Below are 20,598 nucleotides of genomic sequence, written 5' to 3'. Positions count from 1 at the left end.
ACCATCTGCAGAGACAGATAAAACACATAATGACAGGATACGTTTGTGGAGAATATGAATGCATTGAAAAAATAAATCTGGACCTGAAAGCAGATGAGTTAGAACAAAGGGACCCAAGAAAGATGTAAGGCAGCAATTAGGGCTAGAAAATTAAAAATACTGAGGAATTTAATCAAACAGGACAGTCTAATCAATGAAAAGCATGCCACATGTTCTCTGGGTAATTGCATCCCTCCTCCTTTTTTTTGTGGTGGTAGTAACAGCCCATATTTAAGATAATTGCATTCCTATAAAACTCAGAAGTCTAGGACTACCATCATTTTCATATTTGTCACAGGGGACTTCATGCTCATTCTCCTGAAGTCAATAGCAGCTGTCAGTGATTTCAGTGGGAGCAGGAAGGGAAGCGATGATGGACAAGTAAGTGACAAGTGGACTTCCAGCACAAGCAGCCCCATGATCTTTTCTTCTGTTGCCTTTCCCTAGAAGAAAGAATTAGCTCATCTGATGACACAGACAACCTGAGTACTTCTCCATGGTAGTGTGTACTCGGACACTGTGCAAACAGATCTCCTGCACACCACCCCCCATCTCAATCTGCTGTCACTATGTCACCTGCACAAAAGTGGAGAATAGACAAGAATTAAGCATAAATCTTAAAGCTAAGTTGGACAGAAACATGCAGACAAATCCATTCATTAAACAACCACATCAATTATTGTTATTTACCAGCTCTGTATCTCTAGTGCTTTTATCCGGAGAGATGGGCGAAATCCTTTAGAGATGTTTCTGATCTCACGTTTAAAGGTGAGGTGTATTTAAAGGTGTGATTTTAAATCAAGTTATTTAGCATAATCTAACCAAAAAGGAAATTAAATAATAATTTTATTTTTGTATATACCTACAATTCCCGGCACTACAGCCCTTAGGGGAAGACACATCTATGTTTTGTAAACACGTCTTACACGCTCCTCTTTTTTCTCATGTGCCAATAAATTCAGCTAGTTGAAGCACTTCTGTAGTGACGCAGCTGCACCACACAAGGAGGAGCCAGGCCAGTACAAGAGGAGTATTCTGTGCAGCCTTTAGGATTTGAGTCCAGTATTCAGAAAGAGTTGCAATTGTTATAAACCCCCACCATACATACACGCACTCCTGAGTACATCGGGCCAGCCTTACTGTAAAACAACATCAAAATCTCCATGCCTTTGATCAAACGCTCCAACAGACAATCAAGCGCTAATAACAGGAATACTGTTTGGACTTACCATATTTTCCTGGCTAGGAGGCTAATGCCATTTTCCTGATGGGAGATTATAGAGATTTAATTAAAGCTGCCATGTTTTAATAATGGACTCATTTAATAGAAAAGCTGCTTTGGAAAAGGACAGTCGGTCTAAATGCCAGTCTGTGTCTGGGACCTTCATAAAGTTCTTTTGTACTTAATACTTGTAGCCAAAACAACAATCCAGCCTTTGTTAATAATGTCCCTGCAACAGCAGAGCGGCAGTGAAACCGTAGAAGTTAACTCTTTCATTCTTATTATTGATTCCCAATTCAATGCTTCTTTTTTCAGCTATAGTGAAATAATCTTCAGTGGACTCCACACCTGCCTCCACAGAAAGCAGTCGGGACCTGACCATTGCTTGGCCAAGATCTGAGTGATCAGTTCCAAACTGTTTGCAGGACTAGTCAAAATAGGCAAGAGAGACAAAATTACCGTTGGCTAGCTTAATTTTAAGAAATACTCTCTTAAAAACGGAATAATGCCCTATAATTAACGTACTGATAGGTAATCAGAAAGTAGTTTGCATAAAAGACTTTAATTCTTGAATAATAAAAGCCAATATCATTGGGATACAAATATGCTGAAAGTTAGTATGCTTCAAGAATTTACATCTAGCACTACGTGGAGAGTGACGTATATACAAAATAGACTCTAGACATCTAGAAACTCCAGACAAACTTCCTATCTCCTACAGGCTTTCTAAAGCCTGCTTGCCCTAGAACAAAGAACATTGTGCAATGCCACTAAGTGACATCCAAAAGCAGTTTCAATCTCAGCTGTCTCAACTATCAATTGTTTTTACCTCAGCGTATCTTCATTTATTAATTTATCTCCATTTGTCTTTGATTTTCCCACCACAAATGGAGAAGATGTACTTGATTTTAAATTTACTTTTTAGAAGAAAGCTGCTTCTCTCTGCTGTTCATTCTGTTCCATTGTGCAGTTCACATCCTGATAGTCTGACAATATACTTATTCTCATACACTTCCCTCATCTGGGATTGTGTTTCCAATAAGCCTCCCAAAAGCACTGTAATATTTACTAGCATACATTTTGGCACACATGAAATGTGTGATTGTATTTATATTCATGCCTTTTGCATATATACATCTATACAGACCTTGAAAATATTGCAAGTTTTTTTCCTAAGCTTTTTAACAATTCGACCCTATTGGTGTTGCCTGCTTTAAGTCCCAGTATGACTCTTTTTTCATTTGTATCATTATAAAACCAACACAGAAACCTTAAAACAAGCAGATGCAAAACCCCATCAACTGAAAGAATCCTCTACTTAGTTGGAAGAAAAGGCTTGAAATATATATAAAAATACATATATATTCTGAATTACATCTTAACTAACTTTTATTACCATCCCTATCAGTAGTAAGATAATTTGCTTTAGAAAGATGCATGGTGATTTAGTCTTTGTGGTATTTATAGATATTAATACTATTAACAATTCTTTAGATAAACTTATCTGCCAAAAAAAAAAAGTAGTCTCAGGCATGGTCATATTTTATGTGGGATTTATGTGAGGAATGCACTAAGAGCAAAATGTGACACTAAAATAATGTCATGTGTTTAAAAAAAAAAAGGAATTGTAAGTTAAAGATGAAGTTCCATTCTGATGACTGTCTGTTCAGAGTCATCTGTCCTTAGATTTCAGCATAGCTGCTTTTCACAGATAGGCAGTATACCAGCTTTAATATCCAGAAACGCCTAGAAGAATGGTATGTAAAATAAATAGAAGCCAATCTGAGTGAATGTTACAAAGTAAATTATGAAAAGCACATATTTCATGACAGCTTTTAAAGCTTCCCCAATCCAAAGAGAATTTAGAGACTTGATTCCAAGACACAATAGGAGAAAGACTGCTTTAATTACTAAGCTTAAAGTCAGGGCCTTAACTCATCTCACAGGTTACTGAACCCTTCTCAGGACACTGGAGGAGCAGCCACCCTTCTCGCTGGAGTAGCAAACACCTGGAGTGGGTCATTTGGTTAGGTAAGTCTTTTTAAAATGTGGTCAGAACATAAAATTAAAATGCTGACATATCCTTTTAAAAAAAACAGTGCTGCCTGTATATAGGCAATGCTGCCAAATTATATAATAGATATACGTCGAACAGCAGAATAAACCCATTTGGAAAGCGGAGCAAAATGGTATTAAATTGTGCAAAGCAATTAGAACTGAACCTTTGCATTCTTTTCAGATTACTGAACCATGTATGGCTTTTCAATTTTTTTCAATTACAACATTGTGCAAAGCTATATATTTCAAAGTGCTTCTCTATATAGTTCAACCAGGGTGGTATCCACAGTGTCACCACCAAGGGCAAATGGATAAAGTTACCAGAGGGAATTATTCTTTTGTGGCAGGTTGATTTAGTCTTTTTAAATGACAGCAGCTGAACAATCAACTCTTATTTGTTTCTGTTACTAATAGGGAGGTGTTAGGTGGGTCAGCCTTGTAATAAAGGTTTGCTGCAAGAAGAAACTGACAGTCTTGATAACAAAACTACAGCATTAATAATAGTACGTAGAAAAACCAAGCAGTCCCTGAAGGTTTTTGAACACATCATTGAAAAGAATCTATCTGCTGTGCTTAGGGACATTGCTTTAGTCAGCAAAAACAATTTATAATTTTATTATTTTTTTTTTACAAGCTATCAACTCTAATAACACTTGTAAATAAAGACTGAGATTTGAGAATAGGGGCTTCAAAAACCAAGGGAAGTGTAGCAAATGTATGTAGCATTAAAAATGAGTCCTAATAGCTAGAGATCTAAGAGAAATAACTTCTTTCTATTTACATATTTGAAGAGTAACCATAATGTCGTACACAGAGCATACAATGTAATGCCCTGCCCCTGGGACAGCAAATATCAACCAGCAAAAATAAAATAAATTTAAACTCTCAGTAGGATAATCACAAACACATCATCAAGATAGCAGTTGCCAGTTCATCAGCAGCTTGGAGTGAAACAGTCACCTTAAATCTCATTGAACTCACTGTAACCTGAAAAGTAACAGTCCTGAAAGCTGAGGTTGCCCCACAGGGGAGCTGAGCCCATCATGTACGTGCTGCACGCCCTGCCTTGCAGGAGGGAAGCAAGCTGCCGGGTTGCCGTTTGACACACCGGATTGCTTCCCGCATGGACAGGGCTGGGACTCTCACCGGTCATGCAGGGGAGGGGTTTCAGGCAATGCTTCTGTGCGTGGGCACTGCCATGTCACCAGAAGTTCAGCAGGTGAAGGAAAGGCCTAAAAGGCCCAGCTCAGCTCTCAGGAGCAGTCCTCTAAGCAAGCCTGGACCTCAGAAACCCCCACACCATGCTAACGAGTTAAGCCCAGTCACTCCATTTCTGTAGCCAGTGGAGCCAAATTTGCCACCGTGACACCACAGTTTGGCTACTTGGTCTATGAGCTCTGCGCAACGCACCTACCAGGCTTTTTACAAACCCCACCTCTATAGAAAAGGAAGTCTTCTAGAGACAAACTCATTCCTCAGACCACTTAGTACCCTGATGGGAGCATCCCTGTTACCTGAAAGATGAGTTCAAAGGCTTTAGTAGGTTAAGTCCCCTGTCTTTCCAGTAAGCATGCCCTCTTGATGTGGTTGATGTGGTTTTGATCTAGTAAAAGATGCTTTTTCCCCAAATATACAATTGCAAATTTTATCCTCATAATTTTTTTTACCCTTATATGCTGTAAAACCCTTAGTTGTAAATCTTGTGTTTCTGTTTCACGTCTTGTTGCCTACAGCCTTTCCTGAAAGCCCAGTATGTGTATCCCATCATCACACTGTCTACATCCAAACTAAAAGTGTTCCAGTCCTCTAAAATTGCCCCACCAACAAACATAGCCGAGTTAAACACAGAGTGGTATTTCTCAATCTGTATTCTGCTTTGTGTACCAGCTTTGTGTCCACTTCAGACTCGGAGGAGGCTCCTACATCATATTTTATGCTGCTACATGGTCTGGCTGAAAAGAAGCTCTTGCCTCTGTATTCAGTCCTTGCGTTAGTCATACCCCCAGCCAACAGCTAGCAAATTGTTTCCAGATTAATTTACCTGCTGTGCTGGTGTTCAGTGCTCCCCCGAGGAGCTCGTCTTGTTTACTGGCACTTTTATCACCCCCCCTTCTGCACGCTGTGGACTCTCAGTGAACACTTCCAAACTCTCTCCAAGTGATGGTAGCTCCTCCAGTTCCTACACATCCTTCCAAACGCCAGGCATCATCAGGACTCAAGACTGCCACAAAACAAATGGCAGGCTTTGGGCTTCACCTGCCTTGTGATTTTTCTGCTTTTTCTTTGTAAGATTTTAGATTCACCAAAATATCCACACAGGTCTCCTTTTTTTCTCCAGAGATTTCATTCTGAAGCCTGCCCAAGCAAATTCTGGATGCTACCCTAGGACCTCTTTCAGCTTTTTCTCCTCGGTATCAATGTGGATGTCATCTGCAATTGCTCAAGGCAGAGAAGTTTTTGTTAGAGGTCTGCTTCATTCCAGAGAGGAGTTTCTAACTGATGGAAAACCAAGTTTACCCATTACACAATAGGCTGTGGCAAAGGACACCACTCCCCATAACCAGTCCAGTGGCTAACACGTTCACAGGGAGCAGGCTTTGTGCATCATTCCTGCCCAGCCACAACTAGCAAATGTTCTAACCACCGTGGTGACTAACAGGGTGAGGTCCTTTCCCTTTCTTGCCTATTGAGTGAGGATAAACATTGCCCTGATCTCATAAAACTAAACCCTACACATGAGACATCCCCGTGTTGTGTAATCCTGTCCAGGATTAGTCAGAACATGGGGAAAAGGAATTATGAAGACTTTTAGTTAGGAGTCTTGCTTTCCATACACATACTTCTGAAGTGTGTACACAGTTCTAGCCTGTCTCTCTTTTTTTTTTTTAATTATTTTAATTTTTTTTAAAACAAACCCTCAGTTTGGGCCTTGAAAATACACTGACATCTCAGTGAACCACATGGGAATCCTAGGCCCTGCCCAGCACTTGAAGGATTACATTGAGCCGGAGACTGCAGGAGTACATTGGGTTAAAGAAGGATATTGTGAAAAACAGTTGTGCTTAAAGCATTGAAACCAGAAAAATACAGGAAACCTGTAGCACTCGCACCCATTTTAAGAGCCTGGCCTTATTGGACAGACTGCATTCAGAGGGGCTTTAGAGGTGTGACGGAGAAAGCTCAGTTATGAAAAACTGCACAGGCAGCAGAGGCTGAATAGGCATGGCCCAGCGCGGTGATTCACCGGTACCTGTCTGCTGAGCTGTGAAGCAGGAGTGGCATCCTTTCTGTTTAGTGGCTGTAAATAAAATGGCAAAAGTGAAAGAAAATCAAAGCCAAGGGTGAAAGGGTGGGATAAAAATAAGATATAAATAGTGAAAAAGATTGAATACCAGAGATTTTATTGCTTGCTAATGGATTTAACAAACCCAAATACATGACAGACTAGAGCATCCCTGTTGCCTAATTGTAAAACCATATACTTTCCAAAAGCTAGGGAAAGCCACTGTAGATATATAGCGCTATTGTAGTCTTTCCTTGTAAAGCAATTAAATTGCACCACAAAGAAATGTTAGCCCTGGAAAACTAAATTTATACAGAGAAAAGGGTGTCAATCTGGGGGCTGAATTTACTACAGTCTCCTAAAGGGAAGATCTTTGAAACCAAACCCAAACTTTATTTACGCATTTCTGTCTTGTTAAAGTACTTTACAAGGTGTTACCATATCCAACTGAAGTTCACACACAAATGATGTCATTTGCAGCAACCCTTCAAGAAAAAACAAGAAATTGTTTAAGAGGCGTTTTATGGTAAGCTACATATCAGAAACGCAGATTATAATAATACACAGTAATTACTGCACGCTTCTCCAAAATCCTCAAGTGTCAGTAAAACACTGAACACGGTGTGACAGCACAGAGAAGATACCACAAGGCAAGCTCAGGAGTAACGTTTCAGAGCGTTAACTGCTCTCGTAATAACTGCCCGTGTGCTCAGCATTGTGCATAGCCGCGTCAGATTTGCCCTTGAGCAGAAGTGTGGGGTGGGAGCACGTGGTGGGGCAGTTGGAGGAGAAGAGCTGACTGGCCGTGTGCTGTCACGCTCTGCCAGGCACACTGACCCTGTGACACATGGTGACCACAGCTACATTCCGCCATCCATCTGGAGCCACCAGCCTGAGTCAGAGGGCAGATTCTTGCAGGGGAGTTGGCCTGCGCTACCTCTGGCCACCCCACGTGGTGGTAATCTGGGAAACTAACTCAGGGCATCTCCAACCCAGGTAGTCGCACATTACGTACTTTTGCTGCGTGGCTGAATTGCTTTCAGGGTCCTCTCTTGGGGGAGTCCAGTGCTGGAGACTGATGCAGGGTTATAGGCACTGCTAGACAAGTGGCTGCTTTACTGGCTGAAAATACCACAGAAATGAGAAATGTAATTGCAGATGAGTTCTAGTTAGAAAATCAAGGTATAAAATATTCTCCTACTAGTCCGTGTGCTAGCAGGCCTGTTTTTCTTTTGATCTGAAGCAGATTTGCAGATCTCAGGAACAACGCGGTGTCATTGTTCTTTCAGACCTTGATACTGTTATTCCATTCTGCTCAGCCCGACCATATCCCCATAGACAATGTCCATTCTTCAAATTGGACCGCACTTGGTTGCTTGCTCTAATAGGCTTCTACTTGTCTTTTCACAATTTATTTGCCCTCTCTCAAGTTCCCACCATAAGTAACCATATTAAATACTCTAATTTCATACTCTGTTGTCCCTCTACCTTTTTAATCTTAGAATAATTTTTCTTTATACCTGACATTTCTTGAAGAAATCATAGAATGGTTTGGGTTGCAAGGGACCTTAAAGATCATCTAGTTTCAACCCCCTGCCATGGGCAGGGACACCTCCCACCAGACCAGGCTGCTCAAAGCCCCATCCAGCCTGGCCTTGAACACTTCCAGGGATGGGGCATCCACAGCTTCCCTGGGCAGCCTGTTCCAGTGTCTCACCACCCTCACAGTAAAGAATTTCTTCCTAATATCTCATCTAAATCTCCCCTCTTTAAAACTGTTACCCTTTGTCCTATCGCTGCACTCCCTGATAAAGAGTCCCTCCCCATCTCTCCTGTAGGCCCCTTTTAGGTACTGGAAGGCTGCTATAAGGTCACCCTGGAGCCTTCTCTTCTCCAGGCTGAACAACCCCAACTCTTTCGGCCTGTCCTCATAACAGAGGTGCTCCAGACCTCTGGAGGGCTAAATCATAGCAAATCATAGCATCATTTGGTAAATTATAGCAAATGTTTCATTTAAGCCTGTAGTTGCCAGCCCAGGGAGTAATGCTTCTAGTTCACCAGTTTTATAAATTTCTCCTTTGACACCAGTGCAATGCTTTTCACAGACAGTGGTGTTGATTTCTTTGTAGAACTCTACATATAGTGAATCTCATTTTATCTGATAAATGTCGAATGTCTACCTTTTTAATAGAAGCTCCAGCAACATCACCTTTCTACATACCATTTTTTCCTACAATTGCTTTGTTCCTTCATTTCAGCAGTTTGGTCATTGCTTTTCTCCCAAGACGAAGCCACTCTGTGGCACCTGACATTTAGTGCAAGTCTAGGCCAACTACACCAAATCTCTATATGCATCTGAAGAGCGTTATCAGTAACTTGAACATCCATGGTGTAATGCCAACCACATGACAAAGCAACTCGGCCCTTGATCAGACAAATGCTATGCCTTCCAAGAGAATAGTCACCATGAACACATGGTGACATTTGAAGACATTTGGTAGACTTAAATTTCACTCTAAACGATAGAGAATGTTTCCCTCTCTAATGAGAACCTTACTTGTTTTGTCAACAAGTTGCTTACTGCCCCCACGCTGTTTTTTTCCTTTGGAATACAGTAACGGTTACTATGAGAAGAGGAGCTGGGATGCATGGAAATGACATCAGTAATTTGACATGGTCAATAATCAATAAAACCAAAACATCTAAGGTGAGAAAATAACAATTATCTCATTTTTATTTTTCATTGTTTTATTCTGCCATCACCTTCCTCCCTTTCTCTCTGAGCTACTGAGCTCTCTTTCTCAGAACTTTACGTAGAACTATGGCATTGCCTGTAAATGTGACTTTTTGGAGCAGCTTCTGGTAGGAGAAGTTAACGCACAGACACCTTAATGCTGCTCCTTACCATCCCAGATCATAAGATCATCTGATAATACTGGACTCCCAGTTCCTTTTTTTATTTTTCAAACTATTCTAGTTCACAATGTTCCCAAAAAGAATAGACAACGTGACATTTATCTGATCTAGTGTGGTCTTTTTAAGGTCTGCGATATAAACACTCATCTCAGTGAGAACTATTGCTGCAAGGTCGCTTTCAGCATCATCCCAATAAAGAACTGGACAAATATTACCAGGAGGAAAGTGCAGCAGGCCAGGCCAAGCCAGAACTTCAAAGGAGGGAGGAACATAGCTGTCTGTCTTCCAAGAAATTCCCTGTCTGCAAAGGAAAAGGATCACTGATGCTTCCCAAGAGGGAAGCCTTCTTCCTGCTGCAGTTCCAAGAGCGTGTGAGGGAAGGAATGAGAAGGGGGACAGGAGAAGCACACAGGTTCCACATACTATAATGCACTTCAGGCTCCAAATAGCCAAAATCTCTCCCTTGGTTCCAGTCTCTCAATTCACATCTGTAACTTCCATCAGCAAAAATCATGAAATATTTGCAGTAAGCTCTTTTGCACATTTGGCGATTAAAATCACTGACAAAAAACATCCAAGTTGCACCAGATGCTTCCTCAACATGCAGTGGGCGTTTCTGAAAGAGACCATCAACTTGCTGTACATTGACTTAGAGAATTTTTTTCATTAACACTGTGTTTCCACAATGATGAATACATTCTGTAGCTGGTCTAAATTAAATAAACTTCAAAAATTATGCTGTTACATGCCCTGTGCAGAAAAAAAATACACTTCTATCTTCTCTGTTTCACTACAACAAAACCAAACCAGTCAAACACATTAGTAAATGAAACGACATTTAATTCTAAGTAATTCAAAATTGTTACAGCAAAAGGCTTCACAAATCATCATCTAAGATACTTCAGACCAACATTTACTCAATTGTTATCAACTTGTTTATGCAAGGGATTATTTGTAATACATGATACAACTAGTTTACAGCCAAATGCCAACTGAAGAGGGTTATCTTGATTTGTCTGGCAGGGTAGAGTTTTCTTTTTGTAATGGTGGCTTTATTTTTATTCATAAAACAGAACTTTCCTGGCAATTCATAGTCCTCTAATTTATAAGACCTATAGTCTGGTAGTCCCAAATGGCTATCTAGGGGTTGAAATAAAAGGAAAATGATCTCTGTGCCACTGAAACAACACAAATTTGTGGTCTGTGCTACAGATTTATTGGTTGGAAACACTCCCAAAGCTAGAAGAACACAAATTACGTTTCATTTTGCTAACTAGAGTTAATAACCAAGATATGGTCAAAATAATTAGCTGGATTTAAAGTCATTTAGGACAACAAATTCCAAGTTTTTTGATCCGAGGTTAAACACTAGTCTGTGATGTCACACAAGCCAAAAAAGCCCCACAATTGTGACAAATTTCACTGTTCTGATTTTTTTTTTTCTTACCACGACACATCAGCTTCTTTGGAAACTGCAACACTGAGCGTGATGTTATGTTTCTCAGACTGAGGAAGTGTTCTGATTGACTGATGATCATTTTAATGTGGGGCTTTAATCTAGTTGAACCACAGGGCTCAGCCAGAGCAGATGTTCAGTGCGTTTCTGAACTGACAGCCCTATCTCCTTTCAGCGAAAACATATACACTTTTATTCCACTCCCAGAATCTCCAAATATAGCATTTTAGGACACACCAACCCAGGTTGCAGCTAGGACATGGCTGCACTCCTAGCAGCAATTAGATACAGTTTTCCTCATCTGGGCTTTCAAAAATCCCAACTCAGGCATTTTGTTATAAACAAACATCTGGTCGTGTCTCAGTAACAAAGAAAGATAAAGTGTTTTTGACAGAACTTTGCCCTCTGGTCAAACTTCGCTTTTCACTAGTGTCTTTCATTTATTCCTTTTTGAAGACTATTTGCACAGGCCTCTAACAGGATGTCAATAAGCAGATTCACTGATATGGAGAAAAGTGATCCAATACGCTGAGCGTAGTTTTTAGAGCAAAGATTGGGAGCCTGTAACAAACAAAAAACACGTACTCAAGTATAACAGATCAAAGCTGACACGATACAACGACAAGAGTTTTCTGGTTGTTTTCACTGAAGTTTAAACATAATCATGTTGCCTCATACAGGATAAAGAAAAGCCGTGAACATTATCACAGCACAGCTGAATTTCCATTCCTCCACTCTCTCAGCCACGTTCTCTTACCATGAGCATCAGAGGTTTCATTCCTTGTTAACCATGGCAAAACAAGTTGGCATTTTGAAGTTCAGAAACAAATCCCATCTTTGCACATTAAACTTTACACACACCTTTTTGTCAGCTGGACTGGTATCCGAGAGGTCTCTGGTGAAGCTGGGAGGGGAACCACAGGAGAGCCACGACCAGGGCTGCTGCCCTGCCTGGGAAAGTGTTCTTCCACATCTCAGTCCTCATCTCTGTGGCCTGAAATGTAAAGTAACCATAAGCCTCTGATTCACTGAAGAGTATTCACCGATACAACAACGCAGTAAGTGCTGACATTTTACTAACGCTCCTCCTTTAATATGTAGGCTGGATAGAAAAAACGTAAGTAGGGTACCTTTGAAAATACAGGTGACATCAAGCACATACCAGTTCTTTAACAGCATGAAATCACAGATGTCAATAGCTGAATCCAACTGGGTATTAATTAAGGATGCCATCCTTACGTAGCCCCTGAAAAGCACCTTACAATGCCAGTTCTTTTAGACATAAAAAAGAACTCGGGAAATTAATCAATTTGCACCTTCCAGAAGACACCACCAATAATTTCATGAAAGAAAGACCAAAGTAGGAGGTTTATTTTCAGTGAAAGCGAAGTTATTGGAGGTTGCAGAGGACTAGGAGGGGTTCTTGGGATACAGAGTGTGTTGGGAGGCAGTACTGATACTGTGCTATGGTCTCCTTAAGACATTCTGTATGCAGAGTGGGAGGAGGAGAAGCCCATTTGATGTTAATTTATTCTTTTCCTTTCAGAGTGTTCATCCGCATACCAGCAACTGTCCTCTTAGCTCTTGGAAGTGTTTAGAGGGAAAAAAAAAAAAAAAAGAAAAAAGGAAAAAGAGAGAGAGATGAGGTTGAAGGCACAGAAATTCTGGAGCAATCTGTAGACAGAGCGCAGCTGGAGAAATTGGGGATTGTGTTTTATTCAGTCTACAAATTGAAAAAAAAAAAAGGAAAAGACAAAAACACGCCAATTTCTCTGCTGAAACGACCTCAGTGGCTGCTTTCTTAACATTTATCAATAGACGCAGCCAGAAAAAGCAGCCTTTTTAATGCAAATCCGTACTTTTCATATTCCCCATGTTTGAGCCGCACCACCATATTTAGTTTTCTGTTTAAGAAACAAAGCAAACATTCTGCAGCAGCAGATAGGCTAATGGTAGTAATCAAACCAATCTGCAATGCGTAATTCTTGGAAGGTAAATATATTCCTCTTAAAACAACAAATGAATGATTTTCTTTGTATACCTTTTTCCCAAGAGGAGGGATAACAAAACTCTTGCATTGGCATGATGCTGAAATTTCTCTCCTGGGCTCTGTAAACAACACATTATAAGAGGTTATCCACATCTACTGCAAATACAACTTGCTTTTACGACTAAGCTACTACCAGAACACGAATGATAAGCCAGTTTCTTCCATATATTCCCAACATTTCTCTTTAGAAAAATCAAATTTCTCTAACACTGAAAACCGATATTTTAACCAGAGGTGATTTAGCCTTTGGGGCTCCGTGAACAACATCCAACTATCTGTAATATTACACTGCTCTCCGGGTTGACAGCTCATGTTTGAGCTCCAAGTGACTGAAAACAAAACAGCCTCCAAAAGCTCCCTTGCCGTAAACAGGAAGAAAGGAAAACCTCACCTATCTACACAGACCGAGGTCCGGCATTTCCCAATAGAGTAATGTTCAGTCAGGATTTGGAGGTTTAGCTAGTCCTACACAGATGTCCACTCATACAGCTAATTAACATTAAAGCTCATACAGTAGCAAAGCAATTTAATTCCACGTCTTGAAGTTATTATTCTCACTGAGCTAGACCCAGAGACCATGGATGTTAACTCCACTACAGGGACAGATGCTTTCTGCCCAGCTGTGACATTTGTCTTTTGTATATAGTACAGCACGGCATACAGCATGTAGACAGCTGACCAGGTTCCAAACAAGCTAATATATGGGGAAGAAAAGCAGCTTAGCTGCAGCAATGTGGAGCCCTGCATATGCTATTATACACCCTCGTGCTCTGCCAAAGACCTCGCTGAGCACTATGGTGTAGAAGGCCTGGCTGTGGTACCTCAGGTAGTACATTTAACGCCTGTTCTGGTATATTCCGATTACTGCAGTGTGCAACATCCTATATCAGCTTACAGCCCTCTGATGTTACACTGATGGGCATCAGCTGAGAGCCTCAAGTCTTGCTTCCAAAGAAGGCAAAAGGAATCCTGCATTTGACTTCTTCAACTCATATTTTTTCTATTTTTCAAGCTATAATGAGAGCTAGATGTGCTCCCCAAGAGATGAGAAGCTTTTCTCTGTAACCCCTTTCACGTCTTTAGGTATCAAGGCAGGAACACACTTTCCATCACCATGTACAGTACAGCTGACAGTGAGTGTTATTTCCTGTCTGGAAACACAGAGGCTATCACATTAGTTTAGCTAAAGTTGTAAAGCTCAGAAATTGCAGCCAGACATCAACATACCCTATAGAGGGTCTCAGGTTTGCAGTAACCCACCTTCACCATTACTGACGCATGTAAATGAATTAATCTGTGGAGCTGATCCACTCCTGAAATATCAACACTGCAACACAACTGCTCTCATGAACTACTACTGTAAAATGAATTAAAATGCGGCTATTTCAGGATGCTGTTCCAAAGAGAGAAATATATTTTTGAAAAGAAAACATACTGTTCCCAAAAGTTATGTGTTACCCACATAAACAGACTTGCAGCCTTGAAATTCTCCCTTTAGTCTCCTTGCTCTATTTAGCTTTTCAGCATCCGATCGTAAAGCAAGTATTGACAAACTTCAGAGCATCCCCGGAATTCTTTTCCCACATTTCCTTGCTTTACGATCACCTTTCCTAACAGGCAGCAGAAATTAACCTGCTTTTCTATTAAATATCCCATCGAACTACAGTATGCCCAGCAGGGTCTCCCAGACCTACAGCTGCCTCAGCTCTCAATGTTTACCACTGATATCTTGTCCAAACAGGGTTGCTTTTGCCCTAAACAGAAAGCTCTATTGAAAGCCCTACAGGACAAAAAAGTCTTCATACTTCCTAGCGTCACTGCAGTGCCACTGTAGACAGAAGATACCCAAAGGAGTAAGTGCCACCTGGGTGGACAGTCACCACATCTTTTTCTTCCAAGGGCTGCTTTTCCTGCCAGGGAAGGCCTCTTAAAGCATTCTAGTTGTATCAGACTTGCCATCTGCTTGAATAAACTAGCCTTTAAAATAATTTGTCAATCCACCTACATCAGCAACATTTATTTCATTAATTGGAAGAATTAGCTCTTTGTAGCAAGTCAAAGACCGCGGAGCCAAAATATACTGTACTTTCTCCCAGGTGACCCAGAGACCCTTGGATGAACTCTTGGGGTGCCATTAAAATGAATAGTTATATAGAAAAAATAGCATTTTAATGTTTATTTAACGTAGCTACCTTTCCAAAAAAAGGAACTTTCAACATTTTTAAACATCTGGTTGCCTTATTTTTTAGTTTGTTTCTCCAGTGGTATGAGCAGAACGTCTTCAATTTAGAAAAGACAAGTCTGTATTCTTAGCCACATGGACGCTCTCAGGTTACAAGCAGTGCTGAGGAGGAGAAGATATATAAATACCTTTTAAAATCATTTTAGGACTGACATTAAATTTTAGAGGTCCGAGTTCTGCTGTCCGTTATGCTACCGAGATCAATGAAGCTAGTCTGGAGCTATAGTTGTTTACACAATACTAGTCACACCAGATACTGCTGCATTTTAAGCATAAAAATTGTGTGAGGTAAAGCAAGATTAATTACAACAGCTAAATAAAAGAATTAATTTGCTCTTTTAAATGGCTGAGATTCTTACACAGACACTATTGTAACTTAGAAGATATGTTACCACAAACCTCCCAAACGTACACACACACATATATATATATATATGCGCGTACTTCTTTATACAAATACACATATATTCATAGATAAAAATTACAGTACCAGAAATACTGGCATACATTATGCGCTATACATGTAAGTTATACACGGTGCACTTGTGAGTCATAAAGATCTATGGTATCGATAGGCCTTCAGAGCATCCCCAGAAATTTTTTTCCCATATTTCCTTGGTTTATGATCCCCCTTTCCTAACAGGCACCAGAAATTAACCTGCTTTTCTAATAAATAGCTCATCAGTGCTATCTATGAGAATAATCACCTCTGCAATCCTACATAATATTCTCTCACCTGCTCATGCAATACCGTAGTCATCCTCCTAAAAGCAGCCTAAAACCTCATGTTAACTTAGGTGACCACCATGAACTTTAAAATTGCTGATTTCTAGCATGCACAACTCTTAACGTGCAGGGACTTCTTCCTCTTAAATACAGACCTTTGTGCTTGCATTTGTCTGTGATAAAACGCCTGTTTTTCCAAACATACCCTATCAAACAGTCCCACCTGGTTAGCAAAAAAGTCCTACCAGAACAAAGTGTGATTACCTCAGGATATTTTTCTAAAAATAAATTCACAATTATTTCCAAATAAACGGAAGAAAAGGGTCAATTGAATAGCACTGGGCTAGTAATCAGCCTGGCTGACTTCCTGAATAAGAATACCCTTTCTACCCTTGCGATGACGATGATAAACTTTTAATAGATACTTTTTTACAAAATATTTTTAATCCTTGCAATATAGGGTGAGTGGTTTTATCTCCTACTCATTATCTTAATCTAGTCTGCTAAATGAGCAGCTTGTCATCACATTTAACTTTACCAACAATATTTGAAATTTAATCTAGTTATTTGGCAAAAGCAGACTTAAATAAAGCTATCCTCATTGGCAACAATTTCTTTATAACCTTTAGCTAATTGTATGTCCTAAGAAGATTTTAATGATTTTTGTTCAGAATCAGTGTCAGATTAGCCTGCCTACAGTTAAACAGATTATTCTGTTTGTTCTTCTTAAACACAGCCTCCCATAGGCTTTTAGTTTTATTCCTTGGAATTTCTTTCATGTTTCAGAGCTAACATCTACACTGAATTCCAGTAAAATAATTAAAAATGAATAGCAGCTCCAACTCACTCAGAATCCCAAGACTAAGATTTGTTAGTATTTGTAATTTTATGGCTGTTTTCTCTAAATTTGCACAAAATTTCTCCAGAAGTACGTTCTTGCCGAATAGTATGATAATTCATAGTCACTATTACAAGAGGTGTAGAACCATGTGCTTTCTGCTTCAGGTCTAATAGCTCAGCTACAATTTTTAGAAAATAATTAAAACTCACACATTAAATTATCTTCGAAGCCGTAAACTATTGAGAGTTTTAAAATCAGGTAAATTATTTTTGTTCTCTGTTGTGAAAATGAAGAGTCTCTTTGGTGGAGTTAAGTAGAATGCTGTGATAAGTAGGTGATATCCTTCACGGCAACTCAGCATATAATGCAATAAATGACTTTATGCCTGGTTAAATTGTAAGGCAAGGCCGGGGTGTTTAATAACCATGAAAAACTGTTTATTGCACGTATAGTACATTGCCAACGACACTATGTTTTCAGAGGAGACAGCATTAAAAAACCCCTTTTTTTTCTTCTTTTCTAAGGAGGAAAATGGAAAAGATCAATATAATTCAGGTTTGAAAGTATTTTGCACCGTCTTTCCTAGCTCTCCTACATTCAGGTTTTCAAAACGCAGCATCTCTTTCTGAAAGCGTAATACACACACACATAAAAATTGAATCCAATCCCCTATGCATGGAACAATTTGGGGGGCCTTGAAATTCATACAGGCAGTCAGTGTGAGCCTATGCCGCAATATCTATGTTCATGCACCAAGTAGCATTTTCAAAATGCTACTTTTACACTGAATGCTACTTTTACACTCTTTCTATTAAGGTAAGCAGTGTTCTCAAGGGAAAAGACTCACTAAACCACCACCAGCTGGAGCCATGAGGGAAACTCTTCACATCTCTGGGTTGAGGAGACTGGGACCATTTGCTGTGTCGAAGGTTTTTGGCAGTTGAAGCAAGTTGTCACAGCAGAAGTAGGAGTAGGATGATGACTTCATCTGTGCAAAGAAAAAATGGCATTTTACCGCTAATTGGACCATAGTGCAATACAGCCTTGAGATGTACTACCTTAAGGACGAGGGTTTTGAGAAGACATTTAGGAGTTTGTGACGTTCTGATACCACTGCCTACGACGAGCTGTGACCCTAGCTGTGCCATTAAGCGGGAAAAGTGAATTGATGCTTTACTAACAGAACAAGACAACCCAAAAGCACTGTGGGACATATAACCGTACATAACTCTAAATTAATACATAAAGTGGGTAAAGTAAGCTATAAAAGGACACGTTTAAAAAATTATTCTTTGAAAATTTTCCTCAATGTGACTAACATCTGTTGGTCATTTTGTCCGCCAGCCCAAGGAGGTTCAGAATATGAAAGAGGTAATGAACTGTGAGTACAGCTTTACTTTGCAAGAGTGTTTCTTTGATTTTTTTTGTCATAATTGTAGTGGCCTCTGACCAGTCACAAAATGACGATTATTAATTTGGCCCTTTTTGTTCTCAGCCTAATCTTGCGACCAGCAGAACCATGTCCTCCAGCCCATCCTCATCCATGATCAGTGGGTGCTGCCCTGAGGAGAACCCACTTAAAGCGGATATCTGTTTAGGGCCTAGAGTAACCTCTCATCTGGAGTAACAAAACCCAGGTGCTCCACATAGCTGCCGCTTGTCACCCTTCCTGATAGCTTGGCAGGTCTAAAAAGTGAAGGGAGATCTGAAACCTTGTGCAGACGTAATACATTTCATTCCCAAGAAAATGAAACCATGCTTGGAGTTTCCCTAAGTGATGGTTGTAACAGGAGACACGGCACTGTCAGCACCTGTGTGGGAGCACCATTTGATGGAAAGTGGGAACCTTCGTGTAATGCAGACTCAACTCTCAAAGGCCAAATGTGATCAGCTTCCTAAGAATAAAGTGTTTCTTCCTCAAATCACCACTTTTATGGGTGCTCTATCACCTCTAGGCTATACCAAAAGACTGAGATAGTAGTCCTCAGCTGTGCCAACTAATCCTTCCACTCACACAGATGACTCGGTAGAGTGGATGAACAATCTGAAGGAAAACTGGTCTTTTATACAATTTTTCCTCTGTTCAAGACATAAGATGCCCCCAGTTTTCTTCTAGCCTTTTAACCCACCACAGTCAGGCTGGCTCCTTTATGTACACAGGGAACCTCTGTGCATTAGAAGCCCAAAGCAAGTTATCAAGGTCCTTCCTACCCCTCCCACCTTTGCCTCCACCGCACATTTCAGAGCTGTCGACACAGCTCCTTGTGTGGTCTCGAAACTGATGCTGTTCAACAGCAGCCAAAAGAGAGGGGAAAATCTGCTTTTTTATTTATATAGATCTGGCTAAGAGTTTTTATTTATTTAGAATGGAGTTTAAACTGTGCTTGACTCTAAATAAATAAAACACGTTATTTTCCCTCCCTACTGGTTGCCACCAAGCCCTGTGAATTTCAAAGACCACACAGACAGCAGCGGCTGTGTGGTAAGATGGGGACTGGTGCAAAGGGAGGCAGCCCACCAGAGGCTGGGTTTTGCAAGGCTTGCAGGTGAAGGAAGCATTATGAAAGGCATGCTTTAAGAGGACAGATGAGCGTAACTCTGAAAAAGACATCAGTTCCTGGGATATTGTGCTGATGCTGATCCTTCTCCTTCCCCGTCCAACAGTGCGTTTCTCCTCCGCAGGACTGAGCCTGAGTCACGTCACTCCTATCCATCACAGTGACAACCTTCTGTGAGTAACTGCAGCCCTGTGCGAGCGCAATGGTGGGGGGACAGGCAGGACAACACATTTCAGGCTTCAGTGAAGTGGAGAGGAAAGGAAGACAATACCTTCAAGATTTATTCCAGGCTGGCCATTAGCTTTAGTCAGATCCTTGAAAAAATAAAGGATAAGGGGAAAACCCCACAGAGATGAACATGCTGGGACAAGGGATTGGACTCTTTTTCCTCTCCAGTCAGTCACAGGCAACATTTCTGTAACATGTATGTCTTCTTTTTAGCTTTTAAGTCACAAATTTAATGGACCAAATACAACGCATATTCGGAGTAGCACCTGAGATGAATTTAGATCTAGCTTTAATGGAAGTAGTGTCAAAGGAAAAGTAGATTAAAATTGTACAAAAAAATCCTTCATACCCTGCTTCAAGGGGGAGTCTGATCTCACTCAGTGATCAGCAAAGACACTGACTCCTAGTCACATCCCACACCTGAATGTCCCTTATTCCTAAATGGTAATTTCAAACAAGTTGAAAAGTTCAGGCAAGTTCAGTTCAGGTCTTTTGGAAAACGCTAAGTTCCTGAGATATCTATCTGCCAAAGGAGGCACCTGCTAAAGTTCACAGTGTTTGGAAGAAGTGAGAAAAGCAAACAGGAAAAACGCTAACTCCTCCTTCTAGTATCCAGCTAAAACCAAATCTATTTGCTGCTTCCACACTATCTGCTTACAACAAATGCCATATAGAGACATGCATTTATGGAAAGCTCCCACTTTATGCCATCAGACAAATAAAGAACGGGTCCATCCGACACTCCGCTTGACCCTGAACTGCTGCACCATTGATTTGCATTCTCACTTCTTCTCTTCCTCCAACACATCTTCTTTGGAAAGCCAATAGAGAGGAAATCACAAAATCCATCTTCTTGGCAGGCACCTTATTGACATTGACCAAGGACTCCACCGGGCCAGGTTTTGCTCCTGACTTTGTTTTTGTGGTTTACCAGTTGCTAACTGGAGGAAGAGCTGATTGCATAAAATGTCATTTTACT

General features: G+C 40.4%; 1 long non-coding RNA gene across 1 annotated transcript in view; it reads right to left on the bottom strand.

The window, feature by feature from the left end:
* Positions 1 to 20,598, bottom strand: part of LOC134512804 (uncharacterized) — a 127,773-nt gene that overhangs the window by 50,772 nt on the left and 56,403 nt on the right. The window contains exons 7-9 of the long non-coding RNA XR_010070246.1: positions 17,681 to 17,821; positions 13,016 to 13,083; positions 11,836 to 11,968 (exon numbers count right to left, since the gene is read on the bottom strand). This is a non-coding gene — a long non-coding RNA (uncharacterized LOC134512804). The remainder of the gene's footprint in view (positions 1 to 11,835; positions 11,969 to 13,015; positions 13,084 to 17,680; positions 17,822 to 20,598) is intronic.

The sequence above is a fragment of the Chroicocephalus ridibundus genome, chromosome 3 (genome assembly GCF_963924245.1).
Source record: "Chroicocephalus ridibundus chromosome 3, bChrRid1.1, whole genome shotgun sequence".
In the NCBI taxonomy this organism is placed as follows: domain Eukaryota; kingdom Metazoa; phylum Chordata; class Aves; order Charadriiformes; family Laridae; genus Chroicocephalus; species Chroicocephalus ridibundus.
This window is presented reverse-complemented; position numbering and strand designations above follow the sequence as displayed.